A 19715-nucleotide genomic window follows, 5' to 3' on the forward strand; every position below is an offset into this window, starting at 1 on the left:
TAGGTTTAGTCAAGAAGATGGAGAAAGTATGTGTTGAAAACCTCAAAGGTGGTGCTGATAAACTAAAGAAAATGGTCAAAAGAAGAATGAGGGCAAAGAAAGAGGAAGAGAAGGATCTAGAGTCACTATTGAGTGATCCAGAGTCACCATTCAGTGATCCAGAGTCACCATTCAGTGGTTCAGAGTCATCATTGAGTGATCCAAAGTTACCATTGAGTGATTCAGAGTCACCATGGAGATATCCAGAGTCACCATTGAGTGATTCAGAGTCACCATGGAGATATCCAGAGTCACCATTGAGTGATTCAGAGTCACCACGGAGTTATCCAAAGTCACCATTCACTGATGAAGATTCTATACTGGACAATGCCTACCTAGATCCTGCAGCCGTAGAAGTTAAGCCTTGCATTCCAAACATGAAGGTAGGTGAAGACACACTGAAGTCATGTCCTGAAAACTGCAAAGTTGGTGCTAAAAAACAAAAGAAAGGTGCCAAAAGAAGGAGTGCAAAGGAGGAGGCAAAGACACAATTTGAGGATGCCGATAAAAGTTCACAGCAAGAAGAATCAGGAATGTCCCTAACTTCTGAAGATGAAGAGCAGAAGGCCTCTGTCTCCCCAAAACCTGACGACTGTGAAGATCTGAAAAAATCTTTGAGCGATTCACTTTTAAAGATGATCTCACTTTCAGTTTCAACATCTGGGTCAAACCTTCATGACGAGGACATGTATCCTGTAGCAGAGCTGGTTGAAACAATTGTGGAGTTTCTCAAAGATGACAAAGTTCAGATGGACAGTAGAGAGATTGCCACAAAGCTTCACTTGCTTGTTTACAGGGACCTGGAAAAGCTGTGGGAAACGCCTGGGCTTATAGCTGTTTTTCTTCAAATGAATTCTCAAACAGCTAAAAATGCAGCGGCTTTAACCTTTATAAAGCATCTAACGAATTCACGAAAGCCGGGTGTGTTTAGGAGGCCTTTCAACCTCTTTTTCCATCGGAAATAGACGCAACAGGGTTCTTGTAGGAAAAGTGTTAAAGCAAACGTCTGTTTAGTAAAAAGGTTTTTAGTGTTTTTTTGTTTCATGTAAAAAAAAAAAATCTGGTAGGACTTTAGTAATAATTAGAAGTGGCGAGGGGTGGGGGTTTAAATAAAAAAATTCATTAGGTGTTAAAAGTAGGAATAAATAGCAGCGAGGGTTATGTTCAATTAGAAAAAAGGTTAAAAAAATGTAGAAAAATGTTAGTAGGACATGATGCAAGGAAAAACAAGGGACCTAGTTTTAATCAAAGTCTGAGCCGGCCTCAGCAGCAAGTCTGCGTTACGCCCACAAAAACAAACAGAATCCAAACTTTTTCAAAGACGGACGAGCATTTTGTGCATATAAAGAAGAGCGTTTTAGCCAATCACTGTCCACAAAGAAGTGGGTATGTGTGTTTGCTTGAGGGCGGTGCTGGCAGCTCAGACTCTTCCTAGAAGGGGCTGTTCTCACTGGTCTACGTCAGCTCGTGAGAACCCGCTCGCTTTCATTGGTTAGGAGATGCAGGTACTCAGAGCCTATGTTTTTAGAGGAATACTCATCAATGCGTTAACGAATCAAAACACCATGAAATCAGACTAGGTTTGTTTACCACCTTAAAATGTATCTCTTTGCTTTGAGCGAAAAGGGAAACATTAAAAAAATCTTTGTTTCCTTTTCATTCACATACCCAGAAGTCCATTTGTCACCTTACATCATTAACCTGTCATGTGCACAACACCAAAGTGGAAGGTAAACATTGTTCCCTCCTCAAGATGAAACTTCCTGTTTCACCATAAAGCAAAGATGAAAGCAGTCTGTTATATTAGCATAGGAACGTTGAAATGCCAAAAAGTGGGCCTGGGGGGGCGTGGCCTGAGCAGCAGCGTGAAGACATTTAGCCTTGCTACTCCCCAGAAATATCCATGTTTTTCAGTTAAATTCTTTAATGTGTGTGATAATAAGTTTGCACCTGTGGGGGGAAAAAGCACCGTGCCTGTGAGCGCCCTCTGCCCCTTTGGGTTAGTGGGTACTAACACTAACCGTAAACCTGATTGGTGCTGGGCAGCTTCAGCAATGCCAGGTCTCGACCGCTGCTCTGTCCTTTGAACTTCCTGTCAAGCACCAGCCGCTCTCACCACATGGATGGTGGGATCGCTGCCAAACCTGCAGGACGCGCGCAGGACGAGGTTCGGGTTAAAAAAATAAGGAACTGAGTCCAAGTGAGCAGCCTTGTCCCATAACTGCTACAGAAGGAAGCGTGGGATTTACCTCCTGAGGCAGAACGCAGATGTCAGCGCCCAGCAGGGGCTGATCAGCGTGCCGCTGCAGAGGGGCCCCTCGCCCTCCCCCTGAGGCTGAAGCCCCACTGACACCTGTCAAGACCACGTAGTCCTGGGGGAGGAGCTATTTAGGCAAGGCAAGTTTATTTGTATAGCACAATTCATACACAAAGTAATTCAAGGTGCTTCACAAAACAGAAGAATGCATTAAAATCACAATACATCATAGAAATAATCAACATAAAATTTACTTTAAAAGAAAAAAAAAAAAAAATTGAAAACTGATTTAAAAATAAAGGAAGGAAAGGAAAGAAAAGTGCAGATAGGACCTTTCAGTCATATACACGGCTAAACAGAAATGTTTTAAGTCTAGATTTGAACATGAACACAGAAGAGGCCTGTCTTACGACTTCAGGGAGGCTGTTCCAGATTTTAGCTGCAGAATATTGAAACGCTGATTCCCCTTGTTTAGTTCTGACTCTGGGAATCAACAGGAGGCCGGTCCCTGTGGTCCTCAGAGTACGAGATGGTTCATATGGCACTAACATGTCAGAGATGTACTTTGGTGCTCGGCCATGGAGAGACTTGTACACAAGCAGAGCTGCTTTGAAGTCTATTCTTTGAGGTACAGGGAGCCAGTGCAGAGACCTGAGCACAGGACTAATGTGATCATACTTCCTGGTTCTGGTCAAGACTCGAGCAGCAGCATTCTGGATGTACTGAAGCTGTTTTACAGATCGTTTGGAGAGGCCGGTGAGCAGGCCGTTACAGTAGTCTAACCTACTGGAGACAAATGCATGAATAAGTATCTCCAGGTCTGGCTTTGACACTATATTTTTGATTTTGGCAATGTTTTTCAGATGGTAAAATGCCGCTGATGTTACTGACTTGATATGGCTGTTAAAGTTCAGGTCAGAGTCCATGATTACCCCTAGATTTCTGACTTGATTTGAGGGTTTAAGAGACAGAGAATGAAGGTAGCTGCTGAGACTTTCTCTTTGTTTCTGTGGGCCAAAAATAATAACTTCGGTCTTGTTTGAGTTTAGCTGGAGAAAGTTGTTCTGCATCCACGCACTGATCTGTTGGAGGCAGTGGCTGAGTGAATCCACCGGCCCATATTCACCTGTTGTCAGTGACACATAGATCTGAGTATCATCTGCATAGTTGTGATAAGATATGTTATTACTGCGGCCGTGGTGCAGCGGTAGTGCGGTCGACTCATGATCGTAATATTGCAGGTTCGATTCCCGCCTTGCACGCCCATGTGCCGAAGTGTCCTTGGGCAAGACACTGAACCCCACCTTGCCTCTGGTGGGAGGTTGGCGCCAGTGTTTGGCAGCGGAGCCGCCATCAGTGTGTGAATGTGTGTGTGAATGTGTGTGTGCATGGGTGAATGGGACTGTGACTGTAAAGCGCTTCGTAAGAAGGTAGAAAGCGCTATATAAGTATACGCCATTTACCATTTACTGCGTATTAACTGCCCTAGTGGCAGCATGTAGAGGTTGAACAGAAGGGGTCCCAGGATCGATCCCTGGGGCACACCACAAGTCAAGGCCATGTAGTCTGAGACACAACTCCCAATTTCAACAAAATATTTCCTGTCTTCTAGATAAGACTTGAGCCAACTTAGGGCAGATCCAGAGATGCCAACCCAGTCTTGGAGTCTGTGCAAAAGGATACCATGATCAACAGTATCAAAGGCAGCACTCAGGTCTAGCAGGATTAAGACAGTGACTTTGCCATCATCAGTGTTCAGGCGGATGTCGTTGGTTACCTTGATAAGAGCAGTTTCTGTGCTATGATGGGGTCTAAAACCTGACTGGAAAACATCAAATGAATTGTTTAATAAGAGAAAATCAGTGAGCTGTTGGTAGACAACTTTTTCAAGGACTTTTCCTAAAAATGGCAGATTAGAGATAGGTCTGTAATTATTCAGTACAGTGGGATCAAGACCGTTTTTCTTCAGGAGAGGTTTAATGACTGCAGTTTTTAAGGCCTCTGGAAATATTCCAGATTGAAGAGACATGTTAACTATTTGAGTAATTGATGGCAACACACTGTTCAGGACAGACTTTAGAAATCTAGTGGGTAACACATCAAGGCAGCATGTAGACGAGCTCAGACGGGTGATGGTCTCTTGGACAGTTTGGTCAGTGACAGGTACAAAGTGAGTCAGCTTAGAGTGAGTAGGTGGCCGTTCGATAGTTATATGTGTTGTGGAGTTGATGGCTTTTTTAATGCCCTGAACCTTGTCATTAAAAAATACAGCAAACTCATTACATTTAGGTGTGCAAACCGGTTCTATTGGTAGCTGGGTTGGAGGGTTAGTTAATCTGTTTACTGTTGTGAACAGGACACGAGAGTTGTTGCTGCAACTTCCAATGATTTCAGAGAAGTACCTTTCTCTTGTTCTGCATAAGATCTGGTTGTAAGCGTACAACTCCCCCTTATACATTTCATAATGAACCTGGAGTTTTGACTTGCGCCACTTTCGCTCAGCTCTGCGGCACTGTTGTTTCTGTGCCCTGACTAGATCATCGTTCCTCCAGGGAGCTTTCTGTCTATGTTTTTCTCAATTTAACCTTCATAGGGGCAATGGCATCCAGAACATTCAAGATGCTAGAAGTAACAGAATTCAGCATTTCATCAACATTGGCACCAGAGGCGTTTTCAGGGTTTATCATTTCTACAAACTGTGCCCTAGTGCTCTCATTTATTTGTCTCCTTTGGACAACTGCAGGGCCAGGCGGTGGTTTGGGAGTAACAGACAGGTCAAAGAAATACACAGAAATGATCAGAGAGGGCAAAATCAACCACACTGACATTGTAAATATTAACCCCCTTTGTGATGAGCAGGTCCAGAGTGTGCCCTCTGCTGTGGGTGGGGCAACTTACATGCTGAATTAGATCAAATTTATATATCCTATTTAGACATTATTGTTTGGCTTAGAAAGTTAAAGACTTTAAATATTAGAAAATATGCATAATTGACTGGATCTCCCTCTACAGCAAACCCCAACGTCTTCACTGTGGGAGCAGTCGGTCTGTCCCGGGATCCCGTGACGACTTCCAGAGGGGAGGTCTCGGATCCTTCGCAGTGGACAGAATCAGCCGGGCGACTTTGCCAAATAACTCACCTGGGACGACCTCTGCATGACCCCTGGAAGTGCTGAACAACTTCAAGTCTGCTTAGATCTTTGTACACAACAAAAACTTGATCATAAGAAAGTAAAGTCATCTCATCAAGGAAGCTTTTCAGGAGCAAAATAATGATCGTTTAATAAAATTTGTCTTATTGGCTAAAATTTTCTTCTTAAAACTAAATTCTTGGTAAGACCTTCTTTCCTAACACATTGTCATTTGTTGGAGAAGAGCAGTATATTGCCCTAGGGCAGTGGTTCTCCAACCTTTTCTCTGTATGTGGAGGAGGAAAAACATTGATTCCCCCCACTGCAAAAAAACTGACAAAATAAGAAAAATAAGTTCAACTTTAATACCAAATCCAAATCTTCACCATTCCTGCTGCTAGAGACTAGAAAAACATCATAAAGGATCATTCAATAACTAAAAAGTTGTGTTATTGGCTGCAATGTTCCTGCTTTGTGCTACTCATCTTTTCAAAACCAGGTTGCAGGTTTGTTGCTGCAACTCTCAAGTCCTTTCAGCAGCAGCAGCTGCTGCTTTAATGGATCTCTCAGCCTGTTATGTTGAACAGCTGTTTGGGAAATATTTGAGAAAGAATCCTGGCAGGGAAGACGTGTGCTCTTTGAGACATGGAATGATTGTGGTTATTCCTTTCACCAAGTTCACTCAGATTCTCAAAACAATCAGTGTTTCTTGATCAAGTCGTCTGCTCCACATCTCCAGCTTACAAGTGAATGTGCTGATCTTGTCTACCAGGTGAGGGAGGTGTGAGTCTCTGCCTGGAAGCTGAAGTGTTACGTCCCTCTTCAGGGAGGAGGGAGAAAATAGGTAACATAAAAGATTATGATAACCGGGCGGGGTCAAAGTTGGCCACACAGCCAGTAAGAAAGATCTTCACAGATTCGGACTTCCTGCTTCAATAACTCTTCAGATAAACATTCAAATGTGACAGCAAGTCTCTCAGTAATTCTGTATGAACACACAGAGTGAACCACAAATGCATTTCTAGAGAAAAAAGTCAGTTTTTTTCCTGCATTTTAATGAGAAATGATCTCTTTGTGCTTTAAATACAGACATGCAGCGAGACGGCTGCAAACGGACCGTGAGCAGGAAAATCATCTTTGTTGTAGCAGGACAATAGGGTCAGGGCTATTGAGCACCTTTATTATAAATCATATGTATTAACATTTGAAAAAACAGATTAGATTAGATCAGCACGTTCCACATGGCTGTTGCAGACCCAGCCACTGGGGCTGTCGCACGCGTCAAATCAAAGTTGATGAACTTATTGATGTCTAACTTCAGAATGATGCGAGTGGGAGTCAATAGTGGATTGCGTGCACAGAAACTATGCGTGTGTAATGTAATTGACTTCTCACCACACACTCTGCTGGCCTAAGTTATGGATATTACACACGTTTCTTCAGCCTCAACAGATTCATTAAGAAAATAAAAATTACCTGGAAAAAGGTAACTATGTGTATTTCAGCATGAGAAATAGAGGTGTGCCATGAGGACATGAGAAATCAACCAATGCGTGAGTCTCATGGCCAATGCATGAGAGTTGGCAGCCTTGCATTTGTACATCCATGAACCTCCTCTTTGGTCTTCCTCTCCTGGTATCTCCAAGCTCAGCATCCTATTCCCAACATCATCCCTGTACCCAAACCGTCTCCATCTGCAGTGATGAAAGTCTTGCCGCCCTGTTTTTTCAAACACCCCATATATATGAAATATACTAGTAGTGCATTTTAATAAATACATGTATTTATTTTTTACAGGTCATCCTTAGTGTACTTTGTGTAGACAGATAGTTAGAAAGATAGTTTAAAGCAGATCCCATATTTTGATGTAATCATAGTTTGAGAAAACAGTCCAAGTGGATGTTGTACATCTGTCATTTCTAAAGCAGAAATCGTTCAAATAAATGAGGTACTTTCATAGAATATCATAGATACTGGTGTCCTTTTTGCCATTTGGGGCTTTGATGTTACTATATTTTAGCAATTGTAAGTTTTGCAGCTTTAAGGAAAAGTTTAGATTGTAGGATTGTGTTACTTTTAGCAATTATCCACATTCTTTTTTAGGACCAGCAAGTCCTTAATGGCAAGTCAAACTATGGGTTTGAATGACAAATCACGATGCTCCAATTAGTCTTTTCTTGATGAAGAAGTGAATAACTAGCTGTCAGAATGTGCCAGAATTCATCTAAGACCATGTCTTTTTCAAAATTTTCACTCCGCACACCACCATATGGCTAAAAGTTCAGGGATTTTTTCCTTGCCTGGCTTTCATCACTGCATCTCCTTCCCTGCATTGAACTCCAGAACATCCATCTGTTCCTCTGATGGATTCCTTCCTGATCCATCCTGGTCCTAAAGAGAACCCCAAAACCTTCATCTCTGCTTCCTCCAGCTCTGCCTCCCGTCTCTGAACCCACAACATGGCTGCTTTTTTTTCTCATTTTAACACATATCCTCTGTCTCTCATTTGTCTCCTTTCCAAGGCAAACCTCCACCCCTCTAGATGTTCCTCCACCTGCTGCTGCAGCAGCGGCTTTCCTCTGTTCTTTATCCATCAGTACCATGTCTGGTTGTGTCACCATTATCATCCTGTCGCTTGTATCTATATACAGGTAGTCTGTGTACAAAACATGGTCTAAAAGGGGGTTACACTTATCACATTAACAGCTCTAACGCGCTCTTTCCACAGTCTGCTGGATTTAGGGGAATGGATTAAATAAAAAATTCACACGACACGCCTGAGTCTCACCTATTTCTCCACTACTTAGCCGCACTACGACCCGTCGCCTCAGCACGCACGTGGAAGAAATGTACATGAACATTTTCTCTCATGATTAAATTAGAATACGATTCAGGAGGAAACGACTTGATTATGAAACGATTATAAATGCATCCAGAATCTGCATTTTTCCTTTAGAAATATTTTCTCTTTACTATAAAACAATAGAACAATATTACATTTTTAAGTAAAAGCAAGATCAATATACTAACTAACTGTTGAACTTTTATTAAGAACATACAATTCTGATATGAAAAATATTTCATTTGGTAATCAAAACCTTTTCACTGCATCAAAAGGGAAAACACTTCAGTGAACTCAACACCTTTAAATAAGAGAAACTTCTTATCAGTAGACCAGCTTCAATGGAACGCTCTTTAACCCTTGTGCTATCCTAGGCACTTTAACATTGGGAGTTGGGTCATCTAGACCCACTAGACAGTGCACTGAACCTTTTTTCTTCAATGATTTGTGATCTTCACTGGTGTCCATGGATTACATGAAATCTTTCCACCTTTATCCACTTTTGTCATGGTAGGGAGAACACGTCAATGTAAGGGGGGTCATTGGATAGAACAAGGGTTATCCCACATCAAACTAAATTATTAGTGTCTAGCTCACTACTGAACATATTTTAGAACAAATCCTAAAGAAAAGGCTTTGCAACTGTTGTAATTCCGTGCCTCCTCAACGATTACTCCACATCTGCTCCTCATCATCACGTCACCTGCAGCTCATCACAGAGACTGTTTATTCTGGGATGGAGCCTTCAGCAAATAACAGATTATTGTGCCTCATGAAATTCTGCAGCCCGTTAGTTTGCCTTCCTGCCTGTCAGCAAGCTCTGCCAGTCTGCTCACCTGCTGGCCTGCTCTCCTCTCCTCCATTCATCCCCCCTGCCTTGCAAAAATAAAACTTTAAATCATGAAGTAGCAGACAAAAACCATGAGCTATATTTTTAAAATTCCTTCTACTAAACGTAGTGAAACAGGAGTTAGAAAATTAACAGAAAGTTAAATGCCTACTGATATATTTTGATTTATTGTGTTTATATTTCATGCTTAGGTGTGTCTGCTTGGGATGTTGGACTCTTTGACTAGGAGAAATCTAATGAACAAAAAGTGTAATCAGTTGTTCTGAAAGAATAATAATAATAATATGATAAACATCCATCCATCCATCTCTTTGAGTGGAGCCCTGAATCCAACCATCTTCCTGGATGTGGTTGGATTCAGTGGATGTCAGTCTCCTAACAGAGGAGACTGCAGCAGCACATTCCACCAGCTGCGTCATTTTCTTTTAATTTGGTTTTGAATTGTTGTTTAGGACATGGAAACTGGATCTTTGCTGTTTCTGTTCTCACGAGGATCTTTTGAATCGCCCTTAGTCCTGCCTGAAGTCCCCCAGGAGCTACACCGTCGTGATGCATTTGCCTTGACTCTAAAAAGGGCGGGGCAAATGCCCCTGACAGCATTGTTTCTGGGGGTAAATTCAGACACTCAAACCCCTCCACCACGATAAGGTGTCGATTCAGGGAGGGGGAATTTAGTTATAGCCAATTACCTATAATTTGGGTGGGAAAACCGAAGGACTCGGAGGAAACCCACAGGCCTGCTCAACCTCTTCATTTGCTACCAATAATTTTGGGTGACTGATTATTTTGTGTGTAGATACCTTTAGTTTGTCAACACAAGTGAATTTGGATAAGTGGGGGGAAACCGAAGCTCTCGGAGGAAACCCACACAGACACGGGTCTGTCAGGACACAAAGTCGACCCGACAAACTAACGTGCCGCCCTGTTTTTTCAAACACCAATTATACATTCACAGCCTAAATCTCTGTGTACTAAGCCGTCCAAATCCCTAATCTAACCCAATATTTAATGTGGCAGCATGTCTCTGTACCTGACATGTGATTCAGTGAATCCAAAGGTGAATGTCTGGTCAGATAATGCTTTCAACACTTTGAAAAATCCCTGCCATCTATACAAAAATAAAGAATTTGGAGAAGTGGGGGGAAACTGAAGCCCTCAGAGGAAACCCACACAGACACGGGTCTGTTAGGTAATAAAGTCGACCCAACAAACCAACGTGCCGCCCTGTTTCTTCAAACACCCCATAGTGAACAGCTTTCCTTTTATTTTACCCTTTTTTTAGTTCTTTTTCCCACAATTATAAAGAAAAAAAGATCATCCACAGTGTTCTAAAATGTGCTTTTTATTTAAACATGTTAATTTCAATGTTTTGATTATATTTTAGATCAGTCACATGAACAGATTTGGAAATATTTCTAGAGTTCTGATTGTGTTTTGAAGAACAGGCCTCTTTGTTCGCTTTAAGAGCAAATTTATAATCCTAATTTAGAAGAAAAAGTTGACTTTGGCTGCCCAATCCTGGTCCTCAAGGTCATGGAGTTTCTAGCCCTCCCTGCACTTCTTGCTGCTGGTACCTGGACCAGGTGTGCTGAGTCAGTCAGAACATGGAAACACCTGAGTCAGCAAATCAGCAAGAAGGAAGCAAGGCAAAAGCAAAAACACAGGCAGGGTGGTAGATCCCAAGGACCAGGATTGAGCAGCCCTGATTTAGAGTATTTACAAAATACACTCCTGCCTGTGTGACCCTAATTGTTTAAAACCCTAACCCCCTGTAACCATGACAACCCAACTATTAATGTCTAGACGACCTCAAGCCTCCTTCAAGTTCTCTGCATTTATGTCTTGAAGCCAAACAGTCGACGAAAAAACTTGGTGATAGAGGACCTCTTCTCAGGTTTTTCTTTAGGCTCTTTGACTTTTTCTACTTTCTTCTTATTCTTCACTTTCTTCTCTTTATGGTTCTTTTTCTGTTTTTTCTCCTTTTTAACATTCTTTGGAGTTTCCTGCTGGAGTATTTGCTGACATTTGTTCAGGTCTTCAACTTTGTTTGTACTTTCAGTTTCTCTATCATTTGGTGTTTCTTCCATTTCTTCAATAAGCAGCTCTATTCTTTCTTCACTTTCTTTTTCATGGTGTTCCTTTCCTTCCATCACTTCATTTTCCTCCATGTCCAAACATTGGTTTCTTTCCTCTCTTGTTTCTTCTCCGTGTGTCTGGCTCTCATTCCTGAGATTTGGGGTTTCCTCTACTTCAACTTTTTCTCTGATCTTTGCTTCCAGCTCCTTCTCTTGATTCTTCAGGTAAGTCTGTTTTTCTCTGAGTTCATCTGCATTTCCAGCTTCTTCAGACAGCAGCTTGTTTAACCGCCTCTTCTCATCTACATTGAATTTCAGATGATTTCTCAGATCTTTCATCAGGAGCTCTTGCTGGGAAGCAGCTTCCAGTTGTCTCCTCATTTGATTGTTTTCTTTTTGGAGCTGTTGGCTTTCTAGAATCAGTTGACAGTTAGCATCAATGAACGATTGCATCTCTGCTTGGGTGGCTTCCACAGTTTTTCTGAGTTCATCCACATAGTTCAGCTTCTCATCTTCATCCCCTCTAAGGGAAGCTGTTTGCAGTTGACTCTTCAGCTGGTGGTTTTCCTTTTCCAGCTCCTGGATGTTAACAACCAGCAAAGAGTTTGCGTCTTGAAGCATCTTTGTGGTTGTTTGGTTGTCTTGAAAAGCTGTTTGCAGTTCTGCCAAACGGACCCTTTTCTCAGTGTTCTGGTCTCTTTGGGTTTGGAGAATTAGAGCCTCATTTTCCAGCTCCTTCAGCTCTTCTGTCATCTCCATGAAAGATTCCTCTTCTGGAGAAAACACTTTGAGATCTTTGTTTTGTTCCAGAAGTTCTTTGTTTTCTTCAGCCAATTGGAGGCTTTTTTGCTGCAAGGCCAGATGTTCTGATCTGAAGGCGTTTTGCTCCATTTCCATCTCCTCCATGTAATCTACTCTCTGCTGGACCATCAGAATGTTCTCTTGTTGGGCGCGTTTGAGCTGATTTCTAAGCTCAGCGATGACTAAGTCCTTATCAGACTGTTGCTTCTGATTTTCTTGGTGGAAATTTGGCTGCAGCTGCACATGTTGATTACGCACAGCGGGATTGGGATTAGGATTTCTGTAATCCTGTTTATGATGTCGGTGAGTGCGGTGCGGATTTCCAGCACCGTGAGGGTTCTGCCAGAAGTTCTGGCCGTCAAAGTTTTTCCTGTATCCCCTGTTATAGGCCATTGTCTCCAGAATAAAAGGCAAAATATTATGTGTTGGTGGTGAAACAGTAAATATTTGCAAATGACTTTCAGGGAAAAAGGCTCTAAAGAGGAGAACGAAGAGTTTCAGTGGCTTTACTGAAAAAGGCTTTAAGTTGCTCAAAAACGTCTGTTTTTGTCAAACAAATTTCTAAAGTCCTGGGGTCTATAAACAAAGATTTCTGAGATGATGTCACAAAGACTCTGACATCAGACATTGGTCATCATCAGTCATCGTCAGTCATCTTGAATAATACCTAACCTAGTAATGATGTCACCTGACCTGATGACATCATCAGCAGATTGGGTCATGTTATGACACGTTGCTGTATTTCAAATGTCAAGAGGAAGAAATAGTTTTTTTAAAAAGTAGAATCTCTTTTGTTTCTATTTCTGCTCTTTTCTGTTTTGTCTCTAAAGCATATTAGGCGAGACAATTAGGAGAAGAATCTCTTCTAAGGTTTTGTTTAGGAGTTCTTTTTTTTTTTTTTTTTTTTTAACTTGTCCTGTCCAACAGCTGGGAAGACAGATGAGAGCTGAGGGCCTCTTGTGTTGGACATATTTTACTTTAACAAGAGGGGTTATTAATCTTCAGACAAACCAAAGGTATGTCTGGATAAACCCCTTTTGTAATTGAGGCCAAACTTTATTAATTTCAATCATGTTTGAAAATCTTTGTTTAGGAGTTCTTGTAAGGAAGCAGCTGGTGTTGATTGATCTTCTGTTGGTGATGGACCTTCCCCATCAATAGTTTTTACTTCATTACCAACAGTTGTGTCATTGGGTCTGTCTGATGGAGATGAAGTTCTTCTGAAGCTCCTTCCACATCTTCCAGATTCATGGAAACTTTCTTTGAGTTTTGTTCCTTTTCTTGAAGCTGGATCTCAATGTCAGTTGATTTCTTGTCACTAGCGTTCTTTCCACTGGCAGAAGTCACCTGTTTTCCAATCAAAATGTGCTCAAGTGAAAAGCCTGAACCATGCAGAGATTCTTGGTCACAGGGGAGGATGTCTTCTGGTCACAGATCTTGATGTGTGATTTTGAAGCATTTGACATTCCATCCTGCAGTTCTTCCTCAAGCACCTCACTCACATCCACAGAGGCACCATCAGCTGCTGGAGACTTTACCTTCATTCCTGAAAACTGGGCCTCTCTCATGAGGTTTTGTTCTTTGGCAGCATACGTCTCCTTACTGTCCTCTGAAAGGCGCCTCATGGTGAGGAAATCATGAGCGAGGGCTTCTGGTCTCAATAACTACAAATGCATTTCAAAAGAAAAAAGATGTTTTTTCCTGTTTTCTAAGGAGAATTGTTCTTCTCCAGCTGTAAATGGAGTTCACTCTCTGTGTTCAAACAAAATGATTGAGAGACTTGCTGTCACATTTGAACGTTTATCAGAAGAGTTATTGAGGCTGGAAGTCTGAATCTGGGAAGATCTTTTTAACTTTACCAAGTCTTCTGAGTCCTGCACTCTGATTGGTTGACACCCCCTTGGCCCCCCATATTCCATTATCGGACACAGATCCGTTTTGACACAAATTTCTTACAGGGAACGTGTCAAAAGTCTGAGCGCAGTTGTAGCGAGCTGTGATTCGAGCAGTTGTAATCACCAATTGGAGGTTGTAACTCTAAATGAACACATGCAAACGGGAATTTGTCAGTTGGGATTTTGTTTGTCAAACTTTACAGCTGAAGATTTTTACACACAGATGCAGATTTTTGGTGTACAAGTTCTCAGATTCTATTTTACAACTTCTCACATCAAATCTACAAGCTCGTCCATTTTGACCCATTTTTACATTCATATATGAGTCCGCAGCCAAACCAAAATCAATAAGTTTTCATTTGTAATGTTTACAGTTCAGCTTGACCATGATGATATCATCTAATTTAATGTCATCATGAAAAACTTCAGTACATTTTAGTCTGTTCAGAGCTCCCAGCAACTGCTGAGCTGCTCTGATTCCACACAAATGAGTCGGTCAGAGAGAGTTTTTCTGTATGAATTTCTCTAAGCTCTGATCCAGAATTTCATAGACCAGACTAATGTAATTTGGATTCTTAAATGACTCATGGAACTCAATGAGATTGTCGTCTGGATCCAGAGATTTAATGATTCACATGGCTTTATCCTCATTCACTACTTCACCCAAGAAAGTTCATTAATTCTTAACGTTTCCAACAGATAGTGTCCTGTTCTTGGTTCACTCATTTTGTGTTAAGTTTACTTAAAAGTTCTATTTCTGTCTCTTTCTGGATATTCTCTTAGATTTTCTTTTCTTTTTTAACATCCATTGGAGATGACTCTCAGAGGACAGAGCAAGAACAAGAGCTGTTTGCAAACTCTGCAGCAATCGTGAAGCCACACGGGAGCTGTCCAGTGCTGAAAATCAATCCAAAGCCTGCAGTGATCATGGACAGAGACGCAGAGCTCTATACATGTGTTGGAAAGGAAACTGCCTTTAAGATTTTTTCCTGAATCTCACTCACCATTTTTACAGCTGACTATTCAGACAGCAGAAACATTCTTCTGTGTTTTCAGAGGTCAATAATTATTAATATTTACTCAAATTAGTTTAGCTTCCAGCTCAGTTTCCAAAGACCTGCTCCTTGATTGAGGTCAACTGATGTTTAGGGAGTCTAGAAGGTTGGGCCAGCTCTGTGACTCCAGAGTGGATCTTCATTTATTATTATCTGCAGCAATATTTTTAGCAATAATAAATAGTTTGTCTTTGTTATGTAGAGTGGGGTTGGTGTGGGAGGGGGGGGGATGGCTAAACAAACAGAAAAGGGAGAAAAGTAGTTGGTGGATGATTATGGAAACACAAGGAGAGCAGTTACAAACAAAAGAGGAAACAAGTTGCTGGAGATTTCTCAGTATGACTTCCACATAGATGTGAACCAAAAGTTCTGACCCTGTCCACAGCAAACACATCCACAAACACAATAAACGTGCCTATTGGCTTAACAAACCTTCACACATGTCTTTACAGACCCACAAATACAGATCAACTCACAAACATACAAGCAGAAACATGTCAAGCGTGTCAAGCTCTACCGTTGATGCATGAACATTTTCTCTCTATCCAGCACTCTAACCCCCAAACTTTTTACTTTGCTAACAACCCACATGTAACTTTACAGATATTTTTTAAACGTTAAAACTTTATTTTTAATTTCTTTTAAAGAACCACACGTAGCTCCGGAGCCTACTCTCCATGACTTTCATGCACAATAATTAAACATTTGTGTGTATTTGGCATTTTAATGCATTGCATCAGAAAGAGACACAAAGTGCTGAGGATTATTTTTTTTTATTTTTTATTTTTTTTAACTTGTCCTGTCCAACAGCTGGGCAGACAGATGAGAGCTGAGGGCCTCTTGTGTTGGACATATTTTACTTTAACAAGAGGGGTTATTAATCTTCATACAAACCAAAGGTATGTCTGGATAAACCCCTTTTGTAGTTGAGGCCAAACTTTAATTTCAATCATGTCTGAAAACCTTTGGTGTTGGACCGGACGGAAAAGGAAAGAGGGGAAGAAGAGAGAGGGACGTTAGAGAGAGGGGGGGTAGGGGGTGATAATAGGAGGGGAAGGGGGATAAGACCATGAAGCAGCATAAAGCAACAAGTTTACTGGTTGTTAATCATTATGGTAAGGTTCAAATGTAGCACAAAAAGGGCGGAGCCTGTCCACACACACACTCAAATGTTATAAACACACCTGCTAGCTGCAAAAATGTCCACCTGTCGACATGTACACAAAACAGATAGTGTTCACACGCATACTTATGCCTTAAAACCAACTAGTGTGAAATATTTCAGTCATTCAGTCATGCAAACTGTTGAGCTAACACCTGTGCTCAGGTGAGTGTTTATGTTCTTCTAAAATGGATGGTGGAACGTGAAAAGAAGGAGGGAGAGTGCCCAGCCATCCCCAACCCAAGACCCCCACCGCAGCAGCAGCGGCAGCCGGAATCCCCCCAACGGCACACGGGAACCGGCAGGGAACAACCGCCACCCGGGCGACCAAGCCCACTGTTAGGGGGGTAGTTGATGATGAAAGGCAGTAAGAAATTTGGAGATGGAATGAAAAGATGTAATTGAATTATTGCAGGTTAGAGGGATGATCTGGGTGAGAACACACGAGCCACCAAAGAGGAACCAAGTATTTTTGGCCACAACAATAATTTATTAATCCTAAAAACCTGACTGGCCAATAAGATGGTAAAAAACTTTAAAATACATAAAACAGCTCTAAAAAGTATAAAATACAATAAGATGAAGAAACAGGGTAAAAACTAGTAAAAAGCTATATTAAAAGTCCGGGGGACAGACGACAAAAACAGCTTTGGGAGGCCGCAGATCCAGAATGCAGGGGATGTCGTCCACCCGCCAGACTTGACCCACGATGTCCTTCCTCCATGACCAGGGAAGTCCTCGGGTCACACGCACCGGGACCTGCAGGCAAACATATCTGCCAGCACCAGAAGCAACCACGGTTGCCTTAGGCCATCCTGAGGAGTGTGGCTACGCTTTCCCATACTTACAGGCCAGGCAGAGTTCCCCTCTGCCTCTGCGCGTATTCAGCCTCACAAACTCCTCCCCGTGTCATGTCGCTTCTGGCTGGCCTTCCGGCGCGCTGGGACTCCTACGTGGAAACTCAAAAGCGGCAGCACCAAAGGTACTCCAACATCCAGGCTGGACTCAGCCTTCTTGTGTGTTTCTACCAGTCTGCTAAGTCATGTCGGGCTACTTACAACACAGGCAGGGTCCCTGCCCTGCCCCTGCGTGTTGACGGCATGGCAGAACTGGCGGTCCCAGCGGTCCAATTGCCCCCGGTGCATGCGCCCTCCTCACTCCATTGGTGCACCTGATGAGTGGTCTTGCGGTTCAAATGAGTCCCCTGTGCATACAGGCCCAGTGGTTCCCGTCTTGTATACCATGCTCCCAGGGTGCGCAGAACCAAGCGCCCCTGGGATATGCGCCCTCCTGGCCAGGCAGGAACTTTTCCCAGAGTCTGCTACATTCTGGAGCCCGTCTGTTTCTCTGCTCCACTCCTATATAGTCTATCAATTAAGAGCAGGTGCTTCTAATTAAGGGGCGTGTCCACATGCAGCATGCAAAGGGTGAAAAAACACAACATGCAAAAAACCATCCAATCATGCAATTTGTCCCACCTGCTCACACCACCACCCAGGCCAGGGCCAGCAGGACCGGTGCAAGGCCCCCAGAGCCAGAGAGCAGGGAGGCACGGAGGGAAAGAGAGCGCCGCCCCAGCCCAACCAGGAGAGCAGCCCCCCCGCCGCGCCGGGAGAACCCAACGCAGGGCCCCACCGGAGACGGACGCCCACAGCCCCAGACGAGCACCCCATCACCACCCAGGAGTTCCGGGCATCCCCCCGCCCCAACCCCAGGTACGAGCCAGGACCCCCCAAGGGAGACCCGCTCCGCACTCCAGGCAGCCATCCGCCCGGCCCACGGTTGGTCCACGGAGGAGCAAGGCAGGGGCCAGCCGCCCCCGCCCAGGAGGGGGGAACCCCGGGGAAAAAGGAGGGCCCACAAGGGGTGTTGTAAATATGGCCCGACCAGGCTCGGCCACAGTTGGAAATTTGGCGGGGCCCAGCACTCAGGAGCAAGGACCAGAACCCACCCCCCAGGGACACGAACACCCCCGGCTCAGATGTAATGTGAACCCCCCCACGGCGCGGAGAGAGCACCGCCGGGCCCAGGAAGCCGGCACCCCGGGGACACGACCGCCGTTGCAAAGGGGCCCGTACCCCCCACCAGGGAAGAGGCAGGGGACAGATGGTCCTAGGTCCCACCTTCCTTGTAAAATGTGTGTGCGTGTATGTGTGTTTGAGAGGGTGTGTGTGTGCATGTGTGTGTGTTTATGTTGGGATGTATATATTGAGGGGGGAGGGGTGTGTGTACTAAGGGTGGTGCAGTTAAAATTGGCGGATAGGGCATTAAGGGGACATCTCCTGATTACTCACAGTGACGTCCCCTCACCCTCCCCACCAAGGGGCCCTAAATGTCTAAGGTGCAGTTAAAATTGGCGGGTAGGGTGCTAGGAGGACATACGCTGCTTGCTGGCAGTGATGTCCAAGCACCCCCCCCTACCAAGGGCCCTACATGTCTAAGGTGCAAATAAAACTGAAAGAGGGGGGGCCCACTCCATACGGCAACCAAAGGAGGGGGGCCACTGCCTAGTAAACCCCCCCCCCAAAGCTCATCGCAGGCTAAGCCCCCCACCCCCTCACCCTATTATGAGGTTATATGAGGAAGGGCGTAAGTTGGGGACAGCTGGTAGACTGTCCCCCGGTGGTCAAACAGCTGTCCCCCACCACCCCCCCAGCAAAGGGGCCAGGCCCACCCAGCCCAGGTGCCCCACCCCCGGAGGCGCCGACACCCCAGGCCCAGCGCCACCCCCCCCACACAGAAAGAGAGGAGCCAGAAAGCGTCGGCCCCCCCCGGAGCAAGCCCAGGCCCCCACCCCCAAACGCCGGCCCTAGAAGAGCTCTGGTCAGGCCTCGACGGGACCGAGGCAGCCAACTGGCCGGGGAAACCGCCGATGGCCTCAGCGGAGACCCCGACCCGTCAACCCCCCCTGCCCCGTACCAATAGTGCCCCCCCCCCCCTCCCCCAGAATGCCCCCCCACAGGACAGGGCCGACAAGACCCCCAACCCCACCCCACCCCAGACCCCGCAGCCGAGGCGGATGACACCCAGAGCGACTTGGGGCCCCAAGAGGGTTGTCCCGTCCCGCCCCAGAGCCAGGGAAGGGCCGATCCCAGCCCCAGGTGTAGATGGGAAGCCCATCCAGCGCCGCTGGGCCCCCCCCCCGAGCAGCACCCCCCGCCAACCCCCCCCAGCACAGGCAAAGGGACCACCCCCCCAAGCCAAGCCAGACCACCACCCCACACCCCCACCACGCACCCCCACACCCAAGCCCAGAGGACCACGCAGCGCCCCAGCCCGCCCCACCCAGGCGCCGGACCCGACCCCCCGACCAACGGAGCCCCCACCACCCCCCGCCAGGCACCGGAGGCCCCGACCCCCACCCCGGCCCACGGCAGAAGGGCTGAGGATTAAACAACACATCTCACATATAGATTATCTTGTACAGTCCATCATTACTAAAATGCAGTTCTCTGTTTATTTCCTTCCTCGAATAAACCAGACTAATTTGGTTTGCCTTTTTGCTTTTCCCCTTCCAAGTTTGCTTTCCGTCTGTGCTGACCTGTGGCCTCTCTCAGAAATGTTTGGAGTTAGGAATTTGTTTTCTTCCCCAAGTGTTTTCTAGAGGA

At 44.6% G+C, this 19715-nt stretch overlaps 1 long non-coding RNA gene across 1 annotated transcript; it reads right to left on the reverse strand.

Annotated features, from left to right (window-relative positions):
* Positions 1-16574: 16574 nt before the first annotated feature.
* Positions 16575-18655, reverse strand: LOC144988033 (uncharacterized). Its single transcript, XR_013651754.1, has 2 exons — positions 17166-18655; positions 16575-17056 (listed from the first exon to the last, which is right to left on the reverse strand). It is a non-coding gene; the product is annotated as an uncharacterized LOC144988033 (long non-coding RNA).
* Between the last annotated feature and the right edge of the window lie 1060 nt (positions 18656-19715).

This window comes from Oryzias latipes, chromosome 19 (assembly GCF_053564925.1).
Source record: "Oryzias latipes strain Hd-rR chromosome 19, Olatipes_Hd-rR_3.1".
In the NCBI taxonomy this organism is placed as follows: domain Eukaryota; kingdom Metazoa; phylum Chordata; class Actinopteri; order Beloniformes; family Adrianichthyidae; genus Oryzias; species Oryzias latipes.